The following is an 18,916-nucleotide window of genomic DNA, read 5'->3' on the forward strand; positions in this document are numbered from 1 at the left end:
GTCCTCTTTTATTTCACTGAGCAGTGGTTTGTAGTTCTCCTTGAAGAGGTCCTTTACATCCCTTGTTAGTTGGATTCCTAGGTATTTCATTCTCTTTGAAGCAATTGTGAATGGAAGTTCATTCCTGATTTGGCTCTCTGTTTGTCTGTTACTGGTGTATAAGAATGCTTGTGATTTTTGCACATTCATTTTGTATCCTGAGACTTTGCTGAAGTTGCTTATCAGCTTAAGGAGATTTTGGGCTGAGACAATGGGGTTTTCTAAATATACAATCATGTCATCTGCAAACAGGGACAATTTGACTTCTTCTTTTCCTAACTGAATACCCTTGATTTCTTTCTCTTGCCTGATTGCCCTAGCCAGAACTTCCAACACTATGTTGAATAGGAGTGGTGAGAGAGGGCATCCCTGTCTTGTGCCAGTTTTTAAAGGGAATTTTTCCAGTTTTCGCCCATTCAGTATGATATTGGCTATGGGTTTGTCAGAAATAGCTCTTATGATTTTGACATACGTTCCATCAATACCGAATTTATTGAGAGTTTTTAGCATGAAGGGCTGTTGAATTTTGTCAAAGGCCTTTTCTGCATCTATTGAGATAATCATATGGTTTTTGTCTTTGGTTCTCTTTACATGCAGGATTACATTTATTGATTTGCATATGTTGAACCAGCCTCACATCCCAGGGATGAAGCCCACTTGATCATGGTGGATAAGCTTTTTGATGTGCTGTTGGATCCGGTTTGCCAGTATTTTATTGAGGATTTTTGCATCGATGTTCATCAGGGATATTGGTCTAAAATTCTCTTTTTTTGTTGTGTCTCTGCCAGGCTTTGGTATCAGGATGATGTTGGCCTCATAAAATGAGTTAGGGAGGATTCCCTCTTTTTCTATTGATTGGAATAGTTTCAGAAGGAATGGTACCAGCTCCTCCTTGTACCTCTGGTAGAATTCAGCTGTGAATCTATCTGGTCCTGGACTTTTTTTCGTTGGTAGGTTATTAATTATTGCCTCAATTTCAGAGCCTGCTCTTGGTCTATTCAGGAATTCCACTTTTTCCTGGTTTAGTCTTGGGAGAGTGCAAGTGTCCAAGAAATTATCCATTGCTTCGAGATTTTTTAGTTTCTTTGCGTAGAGGTGTTTATAGTATTCTCTGATGATAGTTTGTATTTCTGTGGGGTCCATGGTGATAACCCCTTTATCATTTTTTATTGCATCTATTTGATTCTTCTCTCTTTTCTTCTTTATTAGTCTTGCTAGCAGTCTATCAATTTTCTTGATCCTTTCAAAAAACCAACTCCTGGATTCATTGATTTTTTGGAGGGTTTTTTGTGTCTCTATCTCCTTCAGTTCTGCTCTGATCTTAGTTATTTCTTGCCTTCTGCTAGCTTTTGAATGTGTTTGCTCTTGCTTCTCTAGTTCTTTTAATTGTGATGTTAGAGTGTCAATTTTAGAACTTTCCAGCTTTCTTTGTGGGCATTTAGTGCTATATATTTCCCTCTACACACTGCTTTAATGTGTCTCAGAGATTCTGGTATGTTGTATCTTTGTTCTCATTGGTTTCAAAGAACATCTTTATTTCTGCCTTCATTTCATTATGTACCCAGTAGTCATTCAGGAGCAGGGTATTCAGTTTCCATGTAGTTGAGGGGTTTGATGGAGTTTCTTAGTCCTGAGTTCTAGTTTGATTGCACTATGGTCTGAGAGACAGTTTGTTATAATTTCTGTTATTGTACATTTGTTGAGGAGTGCTTTAGTTTCAATTATGTGGTCAATTTCGGAATAAGTGTGATGTGGTGCTGAGTAGAATGTATATTCTGTTGATTTGGGGTGGAGAGTTCTGTAGATGTCTATTAGGTCTGCTTGCTGCAGAGATGAGTTCAATTCCTGGATATCCTTGTTAACTTTCTGTCCTGTTGATCTGTCTAATGTCGACAGTGGGGTGTTGAAGTCTTCCATTATTATTATATGGGAGTCTAAGTCTCTTTGTAAGTCTCTAAGGACTTGCTTTATGAATCTGGGTGCTCCTGTATTGGGTGCATATATATTTAGGATAGTTAGCTCTTCCTGTTGAATTGATCCCTTTACCATTATGTTATGGCCTTCTTTGTCTCTTTTGATCTTTGATGGTTTAAAGTCTGTTTTATCAGAGACTAGTATTGCAACCCCTGCTTTTTTTTGTTCTCCTTTTGGTTGGTAGATCTTCCTCCTTCCCTTTATTTTGAGTCTATGTATGTCTCTGCAAGTGAGATGGGTCTCCTGAATACAGCAAACTGATGGATCTTGACTCTTTATCCAGTTTGCCAGTCTGTGTCTTTTAATTGGAGCATTTAGTCCATTTACATTTAAGGTTAATATTGTTATGTGTGAACTTGATCCTGCCATTATGATATTAACTGTTTATTTTGCTCGTTCGTTGATGCAGTTTCTTCCTAGCCTCGATGGTCTTTACATTTTGGCATGTTTTTGCAATGGCTGGTACTGGTTGTTCCTTTCCATGTTTATTGTTTCCTTCAGGATCTCTTGTAAGGCAGGCCTGGTGGTGACAAAATCTCTAAGCATTTGCTTATCTGTAAAGGATTTTATTTCCCCTTCACTTATGAAACTTAGTTTGACTGGATATGAAATTCTGGGTTGAAGATTCTTTTCTTTAAGAATGTTGAATATTGGCCCCCACTCTCTTCTGGCTTGTAGAGTTTCTGCCGAGAGATCTGCTGTTAGTCTGATGGGCTTCCCTTTGTGGGTAACCCGACCCTTCTCTCTGGCTGCCCTTAACATTTTTTCCTTCATTTCAACTTTGATGAATCTGGCAATTATGTGTCTTGGAGTTGCTCTTCTCGAGGAGTATCTTTGTGGTGTTCTCTGTATTTCCTGGATTTGAATGTTGGCCTCCCCTACTGTGTCTGGGAAGTTCTCCTGGATGATATCCTGAAGGGTGTTTTCCAACTTGGTTCCATTTTCCCCCTCACTTTCAGGCACCCCAATCAGACGTAGATTTGGTCTTTTTACATAATCCCATACTTCTTGCAGGCTTTGTTCATTTCTTTTTCGTCTTTTTTCTTTAGGTTTCTCTTCTCGCTTCATTTCATTCATTTGATCTTCAATCGCTGATACTCTTTCTTCCAGTTGATCAAGTGGTTACTGAAGCTTGTGCATTTGTCACGTATTTCTCGTGTCATGGTTTTCATCTCTGTCCATTCGTTTATGTCCTTCTCTGCATTAATTATTCTAGTTATCAATTCTTCCACTCTTTTTTCAAGATTTTTAGTTTCTTTGCACGGGGTACGTAATTCCTCCTTTAGCTCTGAGAAGTTTGATGGACTGGAGACTTTTTCTCTCAACTTGTCAAAGTCATTCTCCATCCAGCTTTGATCCATTGTTGGCGATGAGCTGCGTTCCTTTGCAGGGGGCGATGCGCTCTTATTTTTTGAATTTCCAACTTTTCTGCCCTGCTTTTTCCCCATCTTTGTGGTTTTATCTGAATCTGATCTTTGATGATGGTGACGTACTGATGGGTTTTGGTGTTGGTGTCCTTCCTGTTTGTTAGTTTTCCGTCTAACTGTCAGGAATCTCAACTGTAGGTCTCTTGGAGATTGCTGGAGGTCCACTCCAGACCCTGTTTGCCTGGGTATCAGCAGCAGAGGCTGCAGAAGATATAATATTGCTGAACAGCGAGTGTACCTGTCTGATTCTTGCTTTGGAAGCTTCCTCTCAGGGGTGTACTCCACCCTGTGAGGTGTGGGGTGTTGGTCTGTCCCTAGTGGGGGATGTCTCCCAGTTAGGCTACTCAGGGGTCAGGGACTCACTTGAGCAGGCAGTCTGTCTGTTCTGAGATCTCAGCCTTCATGTTGGGAGATCCATTGCTCTCTTCAAATCTGTCAGACAGAGTCATTTGCATCTGCAGAGGTTTCAGCTGCTTTTTTTTGTTTTGTTTTTGTTTTTGTTTAGCTGTGCCCTGTCCCCAGAGGTGGAGTCTACAGAGACAGGCTGGTCTCCTTGAGCTGCTGTGAGGTCCAACTAGTTCGAGCTTCCCAGCAGCTTTGTTTATCTACTTAAGCCTCAGCAATGGCGGGCGCCCCTCCCCCAGCCTGGCTGCTGCCTTGTCGCAAGATCGCAGACTGCTGTGCTAGCAATGAGGGAGGCTCCGTGGGTGTGGGACCCTCCCGGCCAGGTATGGGATATAATCTCCTGGTGTGCCCGTTTGCTAAGATCCTTGGTAGAGCGCAGTATTGGGGTGGGAGTTACCTGATTTTCCAGGTGTTGTGTGTCTCAGTTCCACCGGCTAGGAAAAGGGATTCCCTTCCCCATTGCGCTTCCCAGGTGAGGCGATGCCTCCCCCTGCTTCAGCTCTCACTGGTCGGGCTGCAGCAGCTGACCAGCACCAACTGTCCCACACTCCCTAGTGAGATGAACCCAGTACCTCAGTTTAAAATGCAGAAATCACCTGTCTTCTGTGTCACTCACGCTAGGAATTGGAGACTGGAGCTGTTCCTATTCGGACATCTTCTCTTTGAGTAGTTTTCTAACACTGTTCATATTTAGCATACAAAAGGATATAGGGGAGCACTGTGAGGCTCATGGTGAAAAAGAAAATATGTTTAGGTAGAAACTGGAGACTATGCCGAAAATTGAACTGTCCTCAAATAAAACCCCAAAAGAAGCATTCCAAGAAGCTGATCTCTGATGCGTGCATTCATTTCAGACAGGTAAAGCTTACTCTACATTGCCCAGTTTGGAATGTCTGTCTTTGAGGAATCTGCGAAGGGATATTAAGTGGCTACCAGAGGCCTGTGGTGAACAATGAAATATCTTCATTTTAAAACTGGAGAGAAGTTTTCTGAGCAACTGCTTTGTGATGTGTGGGTCCATCTCATAGAGTTAAATCATTCTTTGTATTGAGCAGTTTGAAATCACTCTTTCCTGGAACCTGAGAATGGACATTTTGAAATGCTCTTAAGAATATGCTGAAAGAGAACTACCCTCCAATAAAAACCAGAAGGAAGCTTTCTGTGATACTGCTCTGGTTCTCGTGAATTCCACTCACACAGTTAAGCTTCTGCATTCATTCAGCAGTATTCTACACTGTTTCAGTTTAGTCAGCTAAGGGATACTTGGCAGCGCTTTGAGGCTTAGGGTGAAAACTGAAATATCTTCAGATAGAAACTGGAGAGATGATTTTGGAGGAGCTGCTTTGTGACCTGTGCATTCCAATCACAGTTATACTTTTCTTTTCATAGAGGAATGGGGATTCCCTTTTGGAGAAAATGCTACCAGTGGACATGGGGAGTATGTGGATGGCTATGGGGGAAAAGGAAATATCCTCAGACAGTAACTGAAAAGAAGCTTTCTGTGAAACTGCTTTGTGATAGATATGTTTATTCAACTCACATAGATAAATATTCTTTCTATTACACAATTTTGAAATGCCATTATGGATGGATTCGCGAAGGGACTTTCAGGACACATTCAGAAAAATGGTGACAAAGGAAATATCTTCAAGTAAATACAGGAGAGAAACTTTCTGAGACACTGCTTTGTGATGTGTGCAACACACCTCAAAGTGATATTTCCTAGTGCACTGAAGACTATTGCGAAAAGTGAGATATCCTCAAATAAAACCGAGAAAGAAGCATTCCAAGAAACTGCTCTATGATATTTGCATTCATTTCACAGAGTTAAAGCTTACTCTACACTGTCCATTTTGGAAAATCTGTCTTTGAGGAATCTGCGACGGGATATTAAGTGGGGCCCAGAGGCCTGTGGAGAGCAAGGAAATCTCTTCCGTTGAAACCTGTAGAGAAGCTTTCTGAGCAACTGCCTGTGATCTGTGTTTTCATCTCATAGAGTTAAATCATTCTTTGGATTGAGCAGTTTGAAATCACTGTTTCTGTGGAATCTGAGGAAGGACATTTGGGAACCCCCTTGGAATACGGAGAAAGAAATATCCTCAGGTAAAATCCAGAAGGAAGCTTTCTGTGAAACTGCTCTGTGTTGTCTTAATTCTTCTCACTCAGTTTCACCTCTCTTTTCATTGAGCAGTTTTCTAACCTTGTTTATGTTTAGCATGTGAAGGGATATTCGAGAGTGCTTTGAGGCTTATGGTGAAAAAGGAAATATGTGCAGATAAAACTGGAGAGAAGCCTTCCGAGGAGTTGCTTTGTGACGTGTGCATTCCTCTCACAGTGCTATACCTCTCTTCTAATACAACATCCGGGAAACCCTTTTGGAGAAAAAGGTCACAAGTGATATTCGGGGGCATGTTGATGTGTATGGTGAAAAGGGATATAGCCTCAGACAAAAACTGGAAAGAAACTTTCTATGAAATTGCCCAGGGATATGTGTATTCATCTCACATAGATAAAACTTTCTTTACAATACGCAGCTTGGAAACTCTGTCATGGATGGATCCATGAAGGGACATTCGGTAGCACATTCAGGACTATAGTGAAAAAGGAAAATTTTCAGATAAAAACTGCAAAGTAGCGTTCTGTGAATCTGCTTTTTGCTACGTTTATTCATCTCACATAGATAAAGCTTTCTTTACATTATGCAGCTTGGAAACTCCATCATGGATGGATCCACGAAGGGATATTCGGGATCACATTTGGGCCTATGGTGAAAAAGGAAATATCATCAGATAAAAACTGGAGAGAAGCTTTCTGAGAAACTGCTTGGTGACGTGTGCATTCCACTCAGGGAGTTATACCTTTTTTCTCATAAGGCACTGTTTGAACACTGTTCCTGTAAAACTATAAAAGTGATATTTGAAGCACTTTGAAGACTATGGTGAAGAGTGAAAATCATCAAATAAAACCCGCAAAGAAGCATTCCAAGAAACTGCTCTCTGACATGTCCATTCATTTTACCTACTTAAAGCTTACTCTATATTTCCCAGTTTGGAAAGTCTGTCTTTGAGGATTCTACAAAGGGATATTAAGAGGCGACTGGAGGCCTCTGTTGAGAAAGGATTTGTTTTCCATTGAAAACTGGAGAGAAGCTTTCTGAGCAACTCTTTTTTGATGCTTGTATTCATCTCATAGATTTAAATCATTCTTTGGATTGAGCAGTTTAAAATGATTGCCTCTGTGGAATCTGAGAAAGGACATTTGGGAACGCTGTTTAGAATATCCTGAAAAAGAAACAACCTCAGATAGAAACCAGAAGGAAGGTTTCTGTGAAACTGCTCTGTGTCACGTGAATTCCGCTCAAACCATTAAGCTTGTCTTTTCATTGAGAAGTATTCTAACACTGTTTTTGTTTTGTCTGCAAAGGGATATTCAGGAGCGCTTGGACGCTTCAGCTGAAAAAGGAAAAATCTTCAGATTGAAACTGGAGAAGAGCTTACTGAGGAGCTGCTTTGTGATGTGTGCATTCCACTCACAGAGTTGTACATTTTTCTCATAGAGGATTGCGGAATCCTGTTTGGAGTAAACGCTACCAAGGGACATTTGGAAGTATTGGTATAGCTATGGCAAAAAAGGAAATATCCTCAGAAAACAACTGGAAAGAAGCTTTCTGTGAAACTACTTTCTGATAGATATGTCTATTCATCTCACATAGATAAAACTTTCTGTCTATTACGCAGTTTTGAAACTGTGTCGTGGATGGATTCACAAAGGGACATTCAGGAGCCCATTCAGGCCTGTGGAGAAAAAGGAGATATCTTCAGATAAAAACTGGGGAGAAGCTTTCTCAGAAACTGCTATGCAACGTGTGAATTCCACTCAGGGAGTTATACATCTTTTCTCATCAGGCAGTGTTTGAACACTGTTCCTGTAAAACTGAAAAAACTGATATTTTGCAGCTCATTAAAGACTCTGGTGAAAAGTGAAATATCCTGAAATAAAACCCAGGAAGAAGTGTCCCAAGAAACTGCTCTCTGACGTGTGCATTCATTTCACAGAGATAAAGCTAACACTACATTGCCCAGTTTGGAAACACTGTCTTTGAGGAATCTGTGAAGGGATATTAAGTGGCGCTCGGAGGCTTATGGGGAGAAAGGAAATGCCTTCCGATGAAAACTGGAGAGAAGATTGCGGAGCAACTGCTTTGTGATGTCTGTATTCATCTCAAAGAGTTAAATCATTCTTTGGATTGAGCATTTTGAAATCACTGTTTCTGTGGAACCTGAAAAAGGACATTAGGGAACGCTCTTAACAATATGCTGAATACGAAATATATTCCGATAAAAACCAGAAGGAAACTTTCTGTGAAACGGCTCTAGGTCACATGAAGTCCACTCACACAGTTAAGATTCTGTTTTCATTGAGCAGTATTCTAACATTGTTTTAGGTTAGTCAGCTAAGGGATACTCGGGAGCACTTTGAGGCTTATGGTGAAAGCGGAAATATCTTCAGATAGATACTGGAGAGAAGATTTCCAAGGAGCTGCTTTATGACACATGCATTACACTCACAGAGTTTTATTTTTCTTCTCGTAGAGGATTGGGGAATGCCATTTGCACAAAAAGCTACCAGGGGACATTCGAGAGTATATGGACCGCCATGGTGAAAGAGGAAATATCGTCAGACAAAAACTGGAAAGAATCTTTCTGTGAAACTGCTTTGGGATAGATATGTCTATTAATCTCACATAGATAAAACTTTCTTTCTATTACGCAGTTTTGAAACTGCATCATGGACGGATTCACGAAGGGACATTCAGTACCACAGTCACACCTGTGGGGAAATAGGAAATATCTTCAGATAAAAACTGGAGAGAAGCTTTCTGAGAAACTGCTTTGTGATGTGTGTATTCATTTCATAGAGTTACATCATTCTTTGGATTCAGCAGTTTGAAATCACTGTTTCTGTGGAATCTGAGAAAGGACATTTGGGAACGTTCTTAAGAATATGCTGAAAAAGTAATACCCTCCAATAATAACCAGAAGAAAACTTTCTGTGAAACTGCTCGAGGTCACGTGAAGTCCACTCGCACAGTTAAGCTTCCGTTTTCATTGAACAGTATTCTAAAACTCTTCTAGGTTAGTCAGCTAAGGTATACTCGGGAGCACTTTGAGGCTTACGGTGAAAGTGGAAATATCTTCAGAGATACTGGAGAGAAGATTTCTGAGGAGCTGCTTTGTGACATGTGCATTCCACTCACAGAGTTATACTTTTCTTCCCATAGAGAATTGGGGAATGCCGTTTGCAGAAAAAGTTAACAGGGGACATTCGAGAGTATATGGACGGCTATGGTGAAAAAGGAAATATCCTCAGACAAAAACTGGAAAGAAGCTTTCTGTGAAACTGCTTTGTGACATATACGTCTATTCATCTCACATAGATTAAACTTTCTTTCTGTTACAGTTTTGAAACTGTGTCATGGACAGATTCACGCAGGGACATTTGGGAGCACGTTCAGATGTGTGGGGTAATAGGAGATATCTTCAGATAAAAACTGGAGAGAAGCTTTCTGAGAAACTGCTTTGTGATGTGTGCATTCCACTCATGGAGTTATACTTCTTTTCTCATAAAGCAGTGTTTGAATACTGTTCCTGTAAAACTGAAAAAGTGATAATTTGCAGTGCATTGAAGACTAAGGTGAAAAGTGAAATATCCTGCAATAAAACTCAGAAAGAAGTGCTCCAAGAAACTCTCTCTGACATGTGCATTCATTTCAGAGAGAAATCTTACACTACGTTGCCCAGTTTGGAAAATCTGTCTTTGAGGAATCTGTGAAGGGATATTAAGTGGCGTACGTAGGCTTGTGGTGAGAAAGGAAACATCTTCCGATGAAAACGGGAGAGAAGCTTTCAAAGCAACTGCTTTGCTATGCATGTATTCTTCTCATAGATTTAAAACATTTTTTTTATTGAGCAGTTTGAAATCACTGTTTCTGTGGAAAATGAGTAAGGACATTTGGGAATTCTCTTAAGAAAATGCTGAAAAAGAAATACCCTCTAATAAAAAAACAGAAGGAAACTTTCTGTGAAACTGCTCTAGGTCACGTGAAGTCCACTCGCATAATTAAGCTTCTGTTTTCATTGAGCAGTATTCTAACACTGTTTTAGGTTAGTCTGCTAAGGGATACTCAGGAGCGGTTTGAGGCTTACAATGAAAACAGAAATATCTTCAGATAGATACTGGAGAGAAGATTTTCGAGGAGTTGCTTTGTGATGTGTGCATTCCACTCACAGAGTTATACTGTTCTTCTCATAGAGGACTGGGGAATCCCACTTGGAGAAAAAGCTACCAGGGGACATTTGGGAGTATATGGATGGCTACGGTGGAAAAGGAAATATCCTCCGACAAAAACTGGAAATATTTCTGTGAAACTGCTTTGTGACAGATATGTCTATTCACCTCATATAGATAAAAGTTTCTTTCTTTTACACGGTTTTGAAACTACTTCATGGACGGATTCACGAAGGGACATTCGGGAGCCTTTTCATGTCTGTGGGCATTAGGAGATATCTCCAGATGAAAACTGGAGAGAAGATTTCTGAGAAACTGCTTTTGATGTGTGCATTCCACTCAGGGAGTTATACCTTTTTTCTTATACCTTTTTTCTTATAAGGCAGTATTTGAATACTGTTCCTGTAAAACTGAAAAAGTTATATTCTGCAGGGCATTGAAGACTATGGCAAAAGGTGAAATATCCTGCAATAAAACCCAGAAAGAAGTGTTCCAAGAAACTGCTCTCTGACCTGTGCATTCACTAGAGAGCGCTAAAGCTTACACTACAATTCACAGTTTGGAGACTCTGTCTTTGAGCAATCTGTGAAGGAATATTAAGTGGCTCCCAAAGCTTGCGGTGAGAAAGCAAACGTCTTCTGAAGAAAACTGGAGAGATTTGGGAGCAACTGCTTTGTGATGTTTGCATTCATCTCTTAGAGTTAAATCATTCTTTGGATTGAGCAGTTTGAAATTACTGTTTCTGTGGAACCTGAGAAAGGACATTTGGTAATGCTCTTAAGAATATGCTGAAAAAGTAATACCCTCCGAAAATAACCTGTAGGAAACTTTCTGTGAATCTACTCTAGGTCACGTGATGTCCATTCTCACAGTTAAGCTTCTGTTTTCATTGAACAGTATTCTAAAACTCTTCTAGGTTAGTCAGCTAAGGTATACTCGGGAGCACTTTGAGGCTTACGGTGAAAGTGGAAATATCTTCAGAGATACTGCAGAGAAGATTTCCAAGGAGCTGCATTGTGACGTGTGCATTCCACTCACAGAGTTACACCTTTCTTCTCACAGAGGATTGGGGAATCCTGTTCGGAGAAAAAGGTACCAGGGGACATTCGGGAGTATATGGACGGCTATGGAAAAAGAAAATATCCTCAGACAAAAACTGGAAAGAAGCCTTCTGCGAAACTGCTTTGTGACATATACGTCTATTCATCTCACATAGATTAAACTTTCTTTCTCTTACGTAGTTTTGAAACTGCGCCACGTATGGATTCGCGAAGGGACATTCAGGAGCACGTTCAGACGTGTGTGGTAATAGGAGATATCTTCAGATAAAAACTGGAGAGAAGCTTTCTGAGAAACTGCTTTGTGATGTGTGCATTCCCTCAGGGAGTTATACCTCTTTTCTCATAAAGCAGTGTTTGAACACTGTTCCTGTAAAACTGAAAAAGTGATAATTTGCAGTGCATTGAAGACTAAGGCAAAAAGTGAAATATCCTGCCTAAAACCCAGAAAGAAGCATTCCAAGAAACTTCTCTCTGACGTGAGCATTCATTTCAGAGATTTAACTCTTACACTATGTTGCCCAGTTTGGAAAATCTGTCTTTGAGGAATCTGTGAAGAGATATTAAGTGATGCATGTAGGCTTGTGGTGAGAAAGGAAATGTCTTCCGATGAAAACAGGAGAGAAGCTTTCAGAGCAACTGCTTTGTTATGCGTGTATAAAAGTGATAATTTGCCGCACATGGAAGACGATGGTGAAAATTGAAATATCCTGAAATAAAACCCAGAAAGAAGCATTCCAAGAAACTGCTCTGATGGGTGCATTCATTTCAGAGAGTTAAAACTTACACTATGTTGCTCAGTTAGGAAACTCTGCCTTTGAGGAATGTGTGAAGGGATATTAAGTGGTATCGGAGGGTTGTGTTGAGAAAGGAAACGTCTTCTGATGAAAACTGCGTTCTTCTCATAGATTTAAATCATTCTTTTGATTGAGCAGTTTGAAATCTGTTTCTGTGTAAACTGAGTGAGGACATTTGGGAACGCTCTTAAGAATATGCTGAAAAAGAAATACCCTCTGATAAAAACCAGAAGGAAACTTCCTGTGAAACTGCTCTAGGTCACGTGAAGTCCACTCGCATATTTAAGCTTCTGTTTTCATTGAGCAGTATTCTAACACTGTTTTAGGTTAGTCAGCTAAGGGATACTCGGGAGCGGTTTGAGGCCTATAATGAAAACAGAAATAACTTCAGATAGATACTGAAGAGATTTCCGAGGAGCTGCTTTGTGATGTGTGCATTCCACTCACAGAGTTATACTGTTCTTCTCATAGAGGATTGGGGAATCCTGCTTGGAGAAAAAGCTACCAGGGGACATTCGGGGGTATGTGGATGGCTATTGTGGAAAAGGAAATATCCGCAGACAAAACTGGAAAAAAACTTTCTGTGAATCTGCTTTGTGATAGACATATGTATTCATCTCAGATAGATAAAAGTTTCTTTCTATTACACAGTTTTTAAACTGCGTCATGGATGGATTCGTGAATGGACATGCAGGAGCACATTCATACCTCTGGGGAAATAGGAAATATCTTCAGGTAAAAACTGGAGAGAAACTTTTTGAGAAACTGCTTTGTGATTTGTGCTTTCCACTCTGGGTGTTATACCTCTTTTCTCATAAGACAGTGCTTGAACACTGTTCCTGTAAAACTGAAAAAGTGATATTTTGCAGCGCATTGAGACTATGGTGAAAAGTGAAATATTTTGAAATAAAACCCAGAAAGGAGTGTTCCTAGAAACTACTCTCTGACGAGTGCATTCATTTCAGAGAGTTAAAGCTTACACTACGTTGACCAGTTTGGAAAATCTGTCTTTTAGGAATCTGTGAATAGATATTAATTGGTTCCCAGAGGCTTGTGGTGAGAAAGGAAACATCTTCCAATGAAAACTGGAGAGAAGCTTTCGGAGCAAGTGCTTTGTGATGTGTTCATTCCACTCAGGGAGTTTTACCTCTTTTCTCATAAGGCAGTGTTTGAACATCATTGCTGTAAAACTGAAAAAGTGATAATTTGCCGCACATGGAAGATGATGGTGAAAATTGAAATATCCTGAAATAAAACCCAGAAAGAAGCATTCCAAGAAACTGCTCTGATGGGTGCATTCATTTCAGAGAGTTAAAACTTACACTACGTTGCTCAGTTAGGAAACTCTGTCTTTGAGGAATGTGTGAAGGGATATTAAGTGGCATCGGAGGGTTGTGTTGAGAAAGGAAATGTCTTCCAATGAAAACTGCATTGTGATCAGTGTATTCATCTCATAGAGTTAAATAATTCTTTCGATTGAGCAGTTTGAAACCACTTTTTCTGTGGGACCAGAGAAATGACATTTGGGAACGCTCTTAAGAATTTGCAGAAAAAGAAATACCCTCCGATAACAACCAGAAGGAAACTTTCTGTGAAACTGCTCTAGGTCACGAGAAGTCCACTCGCACAGTTAAGGTTCTGTTTTCATTGTGCAGTATTCTAACACTGTCTTAGGTTGGTCAGCTAAGGGAAAATAGGGAGCGCTTTGAGGCTTACGGTGAAAATGGAAATATCTTCAGATAGATACTAGAGAGAAGATTATCAAGGAGCTGCTTTGTGACTCGTGCATTCCACTCACAGAGTTATACTGTTTCTCATAGAGGATTGGGGAATCCCGTTTGGAGAAAAAGCTACAAGGGGACATTTGGGAGTATATGGATGGCTATTTTGAAAACGGAATTATCCTCAGACAAAACTAGAAAGCTTGTGATAGATATGTCTATTCATCTCACATAGATATAAGTTTCTTTCTATTACGCAGTTTTGAAACTGTGTCATGGACGGATTCGCGAAGGGACATTCAGGAGCACATCAGACCTGTGGGTAAATAGGAGATATCTTCAGATAAAAAATGGAGAGAAGCTTTCTGTGAAACTGCTTTGTGATGCATGCATTCCACTCGGGGAGTTATGCCTCTTTTCTCATAAGGCAGTGTTTGAACAATGTTCCTGTAAAACTGAAAAAGTGATATTTTGCATCGTATTGAAGATGATGGCAAAAAGTCAAATATCCTGAAATAAAACCCAGAATTAAGCATTCCAAGAAACTGCTCTCTGACATGTGCATTCATTTCAGAGAGTTAAAGCTTACACTACATTTCCCAGTTTGGAAACTCTGTCTTTGAGGAATCTGTGAAGGGATATTAAGTGGTGCCCAGAGACTTGTGGTGAGAAAGGAAATGTCTTCCAATGAAAACTGGAGAGAAGCTTTTGGAGCAACTGCCTGTGATGTGTGTATTCATCTCATAGAGTTAAATCATTCTTTGGATTGAGCAGTTTGAAATCACTTTTGCTGTGGAACCTGAGAAAGGACATTTGGGAATGCTTTTAATAATATGCTGAAAAAGAAATACCCTCTGATAAAAAACAGAAGGAAAGTTTCTGTGCAACTGCACTAGGTCACATGAAGTGCACTAACACAGTTAAGCTTCTGTTTTCATTGAGCAGTATTTTAACACTATTTTAGATTAGTCAGCTAACAGATACTCGGGAGCGCTTTGAGGCTTATGGTGAAAACAGATATGTCTTAGATAGATACTGCATTGAAGATTTCAGAGGAACTGCTTTGTGATGTGTGCATTCCACTCACAGAGTTATACTTTTAGTCTCATAGAGGATTGTGGAATCCTGTTTGGAGAAAAAACTACCAGGGGACATTTGGGAGTATATGGAAGGCTATGGTGAAAAAGGAAATATCCTCAGACAAAACTGGAAAGAAGCTTTCTGTGAAACTGCTTTCTGATACATATGTCTATTCGTTTCACATAGATCAAAATTCCTTTCTATTACACCATTTTGAAACTCCGTCATGGACGGGTTCGCGAATGGACATTCGGGAGCACATTCAGGCCTACAGTGAAAAAGGAGATATCTCTAAATCAAAACTGGAGAGAAGCTTATTGAGAAAGTGCTTTGTGATGTGTGCATTCCACTCAGGGAGTTATGCCTCTTTTGTCACAAGGCAAACAGTGTTTGATCACTGTTCCTGAAAAACTGAAAATGGGATATTTTGCATCGCATTGAAGACTATTATGAAAAGTGAAATATCCTGAAATAAAACGTGGAAAGAGGCATTCCAAGAAACTTCTCACTGACGTGTGCATTCATTTCAGAGATTTAAAGCTTACACTATGTTACCCAGTTTGGAAACCCTGTCTTTGAGTAATCTGTGAGGGGATATTAAGTGGTGCCTGGAGACTAGTGGTGAGAAAGGAAACGTCTTCTGATGAAAATGGGAGAGAAGCTCTTGGAGCAACTGCTTTGTGATGTGTGCATTCATCTCATACAGTTAAATCATTCTTTGGATTGAGCAGTTTGAAATGACTGTTTCTGTGGAATCTGAGAAAGGACATATGGGAACTCTCTTAAGAATATGCTGAAAAACAAATACCCTCCGATCAAAACCAGAAGGAAACTTTCCATGAAACTGCACTAGGTGTCGTGAAGTCTACTTGCACAGTTAAGCTTCTGTTTTCATTGAGGAGTATTCTAACACTGTTTTAAGTTAGTCACCTAAGGGATGCTCTGGAGCGCTTTGAGGCTTACGGTGAAAACGGAAATATCTTCAGATAGATACTGCATAGAATATTTCCGAGGAAATGCTTTGTGATGTGTGCATTCCATTGACAGTTATACTGTTCTTCTCATAGAGGATTGGGGAATCCCATTTGGAGAAAAAGCTACCGGGGGACATTCGAGAGTATATGGACAGCTATGCTGAAAAAGGAAATATCCTCAGAAAAAAACTGGAAAAATGCTTTCTATGAAACTACTTTCTGATAGATATACCTATTTATCTAACATAGATAAAACTTTCCTTCTATTACGCAGTTTTGAAACTGTGTCATGGATGGATTCACGAAGGGACATTCGGCAGCACATTCAGGTATGTGGGGAAATAAGAAATATCTTCAGATAAAAACTGGTAAAAACTGGAGAGAAGCTCTCTGAGAAACTGCTTTGTGATGTGTGCATTCCACTCAGGGAGTTATACCGCTTTTCTCATAAGGCAGTGTTTGAACACTGTTCCTGTAAAACTGAAAAAGTGATATTTTGCAGCACATTGAAGACTATAGCGGAAAGTGAAATATCCTGAAATGAAACCCAAAAGAAGCATTCCAAGAAACTGCTCTCTGACTTGTGCATTCATTTCAGAGAGCTAATGCTTACACTACATTACCCAGTTTGGAAACTCTGTCCTTGAGGAATCTGTGAAGGAATATTAAGAGGTGCCCAGAGGCTTCTGGCAAGAAAGGAAATGTCTTCCAATGAAAACTGGAGAGTAGCTTTTGGAGCAACTGCCTGTGATGTGTGTATTCATCTCATAGAGTTAAATCATTCTCTGTTTTGAGGAGTTTGAAATCACTGTTTCTGTGGAACCTGAGAAAGGACATTTGGGAATGTTCTTAAGAATATACTGAAAAAGAAATACCCTCCAATAAAAACCAGAAGAAAATTTTCTGTGAAACTGCTCTAGGTCATGTGAATTCCACTCACACATTTAAACTTCTGTTTTCATTGAGCAGTATACTAACACTGTTTAGGTTAGTCAGCTAAGTTATACTCGTGAGCGCTTTGAAGCTTATGGTGATATCGGAAATATATTCTTATAGATACTGGAGAGAAGATTTCCAAGGAGCAGCTTTGTGCCATGTGCATTGCACTCACAGAGTTAAACTTTTCTTCTCATAGCAGATAAGGGAATCCCGTTTGGAGAAAAAGCTACCAGGGGACATTCGGAAGTATATGGACGGCTATGGTGAAAAAGGAAATATCCTCAAACAAATACTGGAAAGAAGTTTTCTGTGAAACTGAATTGTGATAGATATGTCTATTCATCTAACATATACAAAACTTTCTATTTCGCAGTTTTGAAACTGCATCATGGACGGTTTTGCTAAGGGATATTCTGGAGCACATACAGGCCTGTGGGGAAATAGGAAATATCTTCAGCTAAAAACTGAGGTGAAGCTTTCTGAGAAACTGCTTTGTGATATGTGCATTCCACTCTGGATTTTATACTTTTTTTCCTCATAAGGCAGTGTTTGAACACTGTTCGTGTAAAACTGAAAACGTGATATTCTGCAGTGAATTGAAGACTATGGCGAAAAGTGAAATATCCTGAAATGAAACCCAGAAAAAAACGTTCCAAGAAACTGCTCTCTGACATGTGCATTCATTTCAGTGAGTTAAAGCTTACACTACATTGCCCAGTTTGCAAACTTTGTCGTTGAGGAATTTGTGAAGGGATATTAAGTGGCACCTGAAGGCTTGTGGTGAGAAAGGATACCTCTTCCAATGAAAACTGGAGAGAAGCTTTTGGAGCAACTGCTTTGTGATGTGTGTATTCATCTCATAGAGTTACATCATTCTTTGGATTGAGCAGTTTGAAATCACTGTTTCTGTGGAAACTGAGAAAGCACATTTGGGAACGCTCTTAAGAATGTGCTGAAAAAGAAATACCATCCGATAAAAACCAGAATGAAACTTTCTGTGTAACTGCTCCAGGTCATGTGAAGTTCACTCACACAGTTAAGCTCCTGTTTTCATTGGCAGTATTCTAACAGTCTTTTAGATTAGTCAGCTAAGGGATACTGGGGAGCGATTAGAGGCTTACGGTGAAAACGAAAATATCTTCAGATAGATACTGGAGAGAAGATTTCCGAGGGTCTCCTTTGTGACGTGTACATTCCACTCACAGAGTTATACTTTTCTTCATGTAGAGGATTGGGGAATCCCGCTTGGAGAAAAAGCTACTGCGGGACATTCGGGAGTATATGGTCGGATATGGTGAAAAAGAAAATATCCTCAGACAAAAACAGGAAAGAAGCTTCCTGTGAAACTGCTTTGGGATAACTATGTCTATTCATCTCATATAGATAAAACGTTCTTTCAATTACACAGTTTTGAAATTGTGTCATGGACAGGTTCGCAAAGGGACATTCTAGAGCACATTCAGGCGTGTGGGGAAATAGGAAATATCTTCAGATAAAAACTGGAGAGAAGCTTTCTGAGAAACTGATTTGTGATGTGTGTATTCCACTCAGGAGGTTGTACCTGTTTTCTCATAAAGCAGTGTTTGAACACTGTTCCTGTAAAACTGAAAAAGTGATACTTTGCAGTGCATTGAAGATTACAGTGAAAAGTGAAATATCCTGAAATACAACCCAGAAAGAAGTGTTCCAAGAAATTGCTCTCTGACGTGTGCATTCATTTCACAGAGTTAAAGCTTACACTACCTTGCCCATTTTGGAAACTCTGTCTTTGAGGAATCTGTGAAGGGATATTAAGTGGTGCCCAGAGGCTTGTGGTGAGAAAGGAAACGTCTTCCGATGAAAACTGGAAAGAAGCTTTTGGAGCAACTGCTTTGTGATGTGTGCATTCATCTCGTAGAGTTAAATCATTCTTTGGATTGAGCAGTTTGAAATCACTGTTTCTGTGGAACCTGAGAAAGTACATTCGGGAATGGTCTTAAGAATATGCTGAAAAAGAAATACCCTCCGATAAAAAAAAGAAGGAAACTTTCTGTGAAGCTGCTCTAGGTCACGTGAATTCCAATTGCACAGTTAAGCTTTTGTTTTCATTGAGCAGTATTCTAACATTGTTTTAGGTTAGTCAGCTAAGGGATACCCAGGAGCGCTTTGAGGCTTATGGTGAAAACAGAAATATCTTCCGATGGATACTGGAGAGAAAATTTCTGAGGAGATGCT

The sequence above is a fragment of the Macaca thibetana genome, chromosome 3, assembly GCF_024542745.1.
Source record: "Macaca thibetana thibetana isolate TM-01 chromosome 3, ASM2454274v1, whole genome shotgun sequence".
Classification (NCBI taxonomy): Eukaryota; Metazoa; Chordata; class Mammalia; order Primates; family Cercopithecidae; genus Macaca; species Macaca thibetana.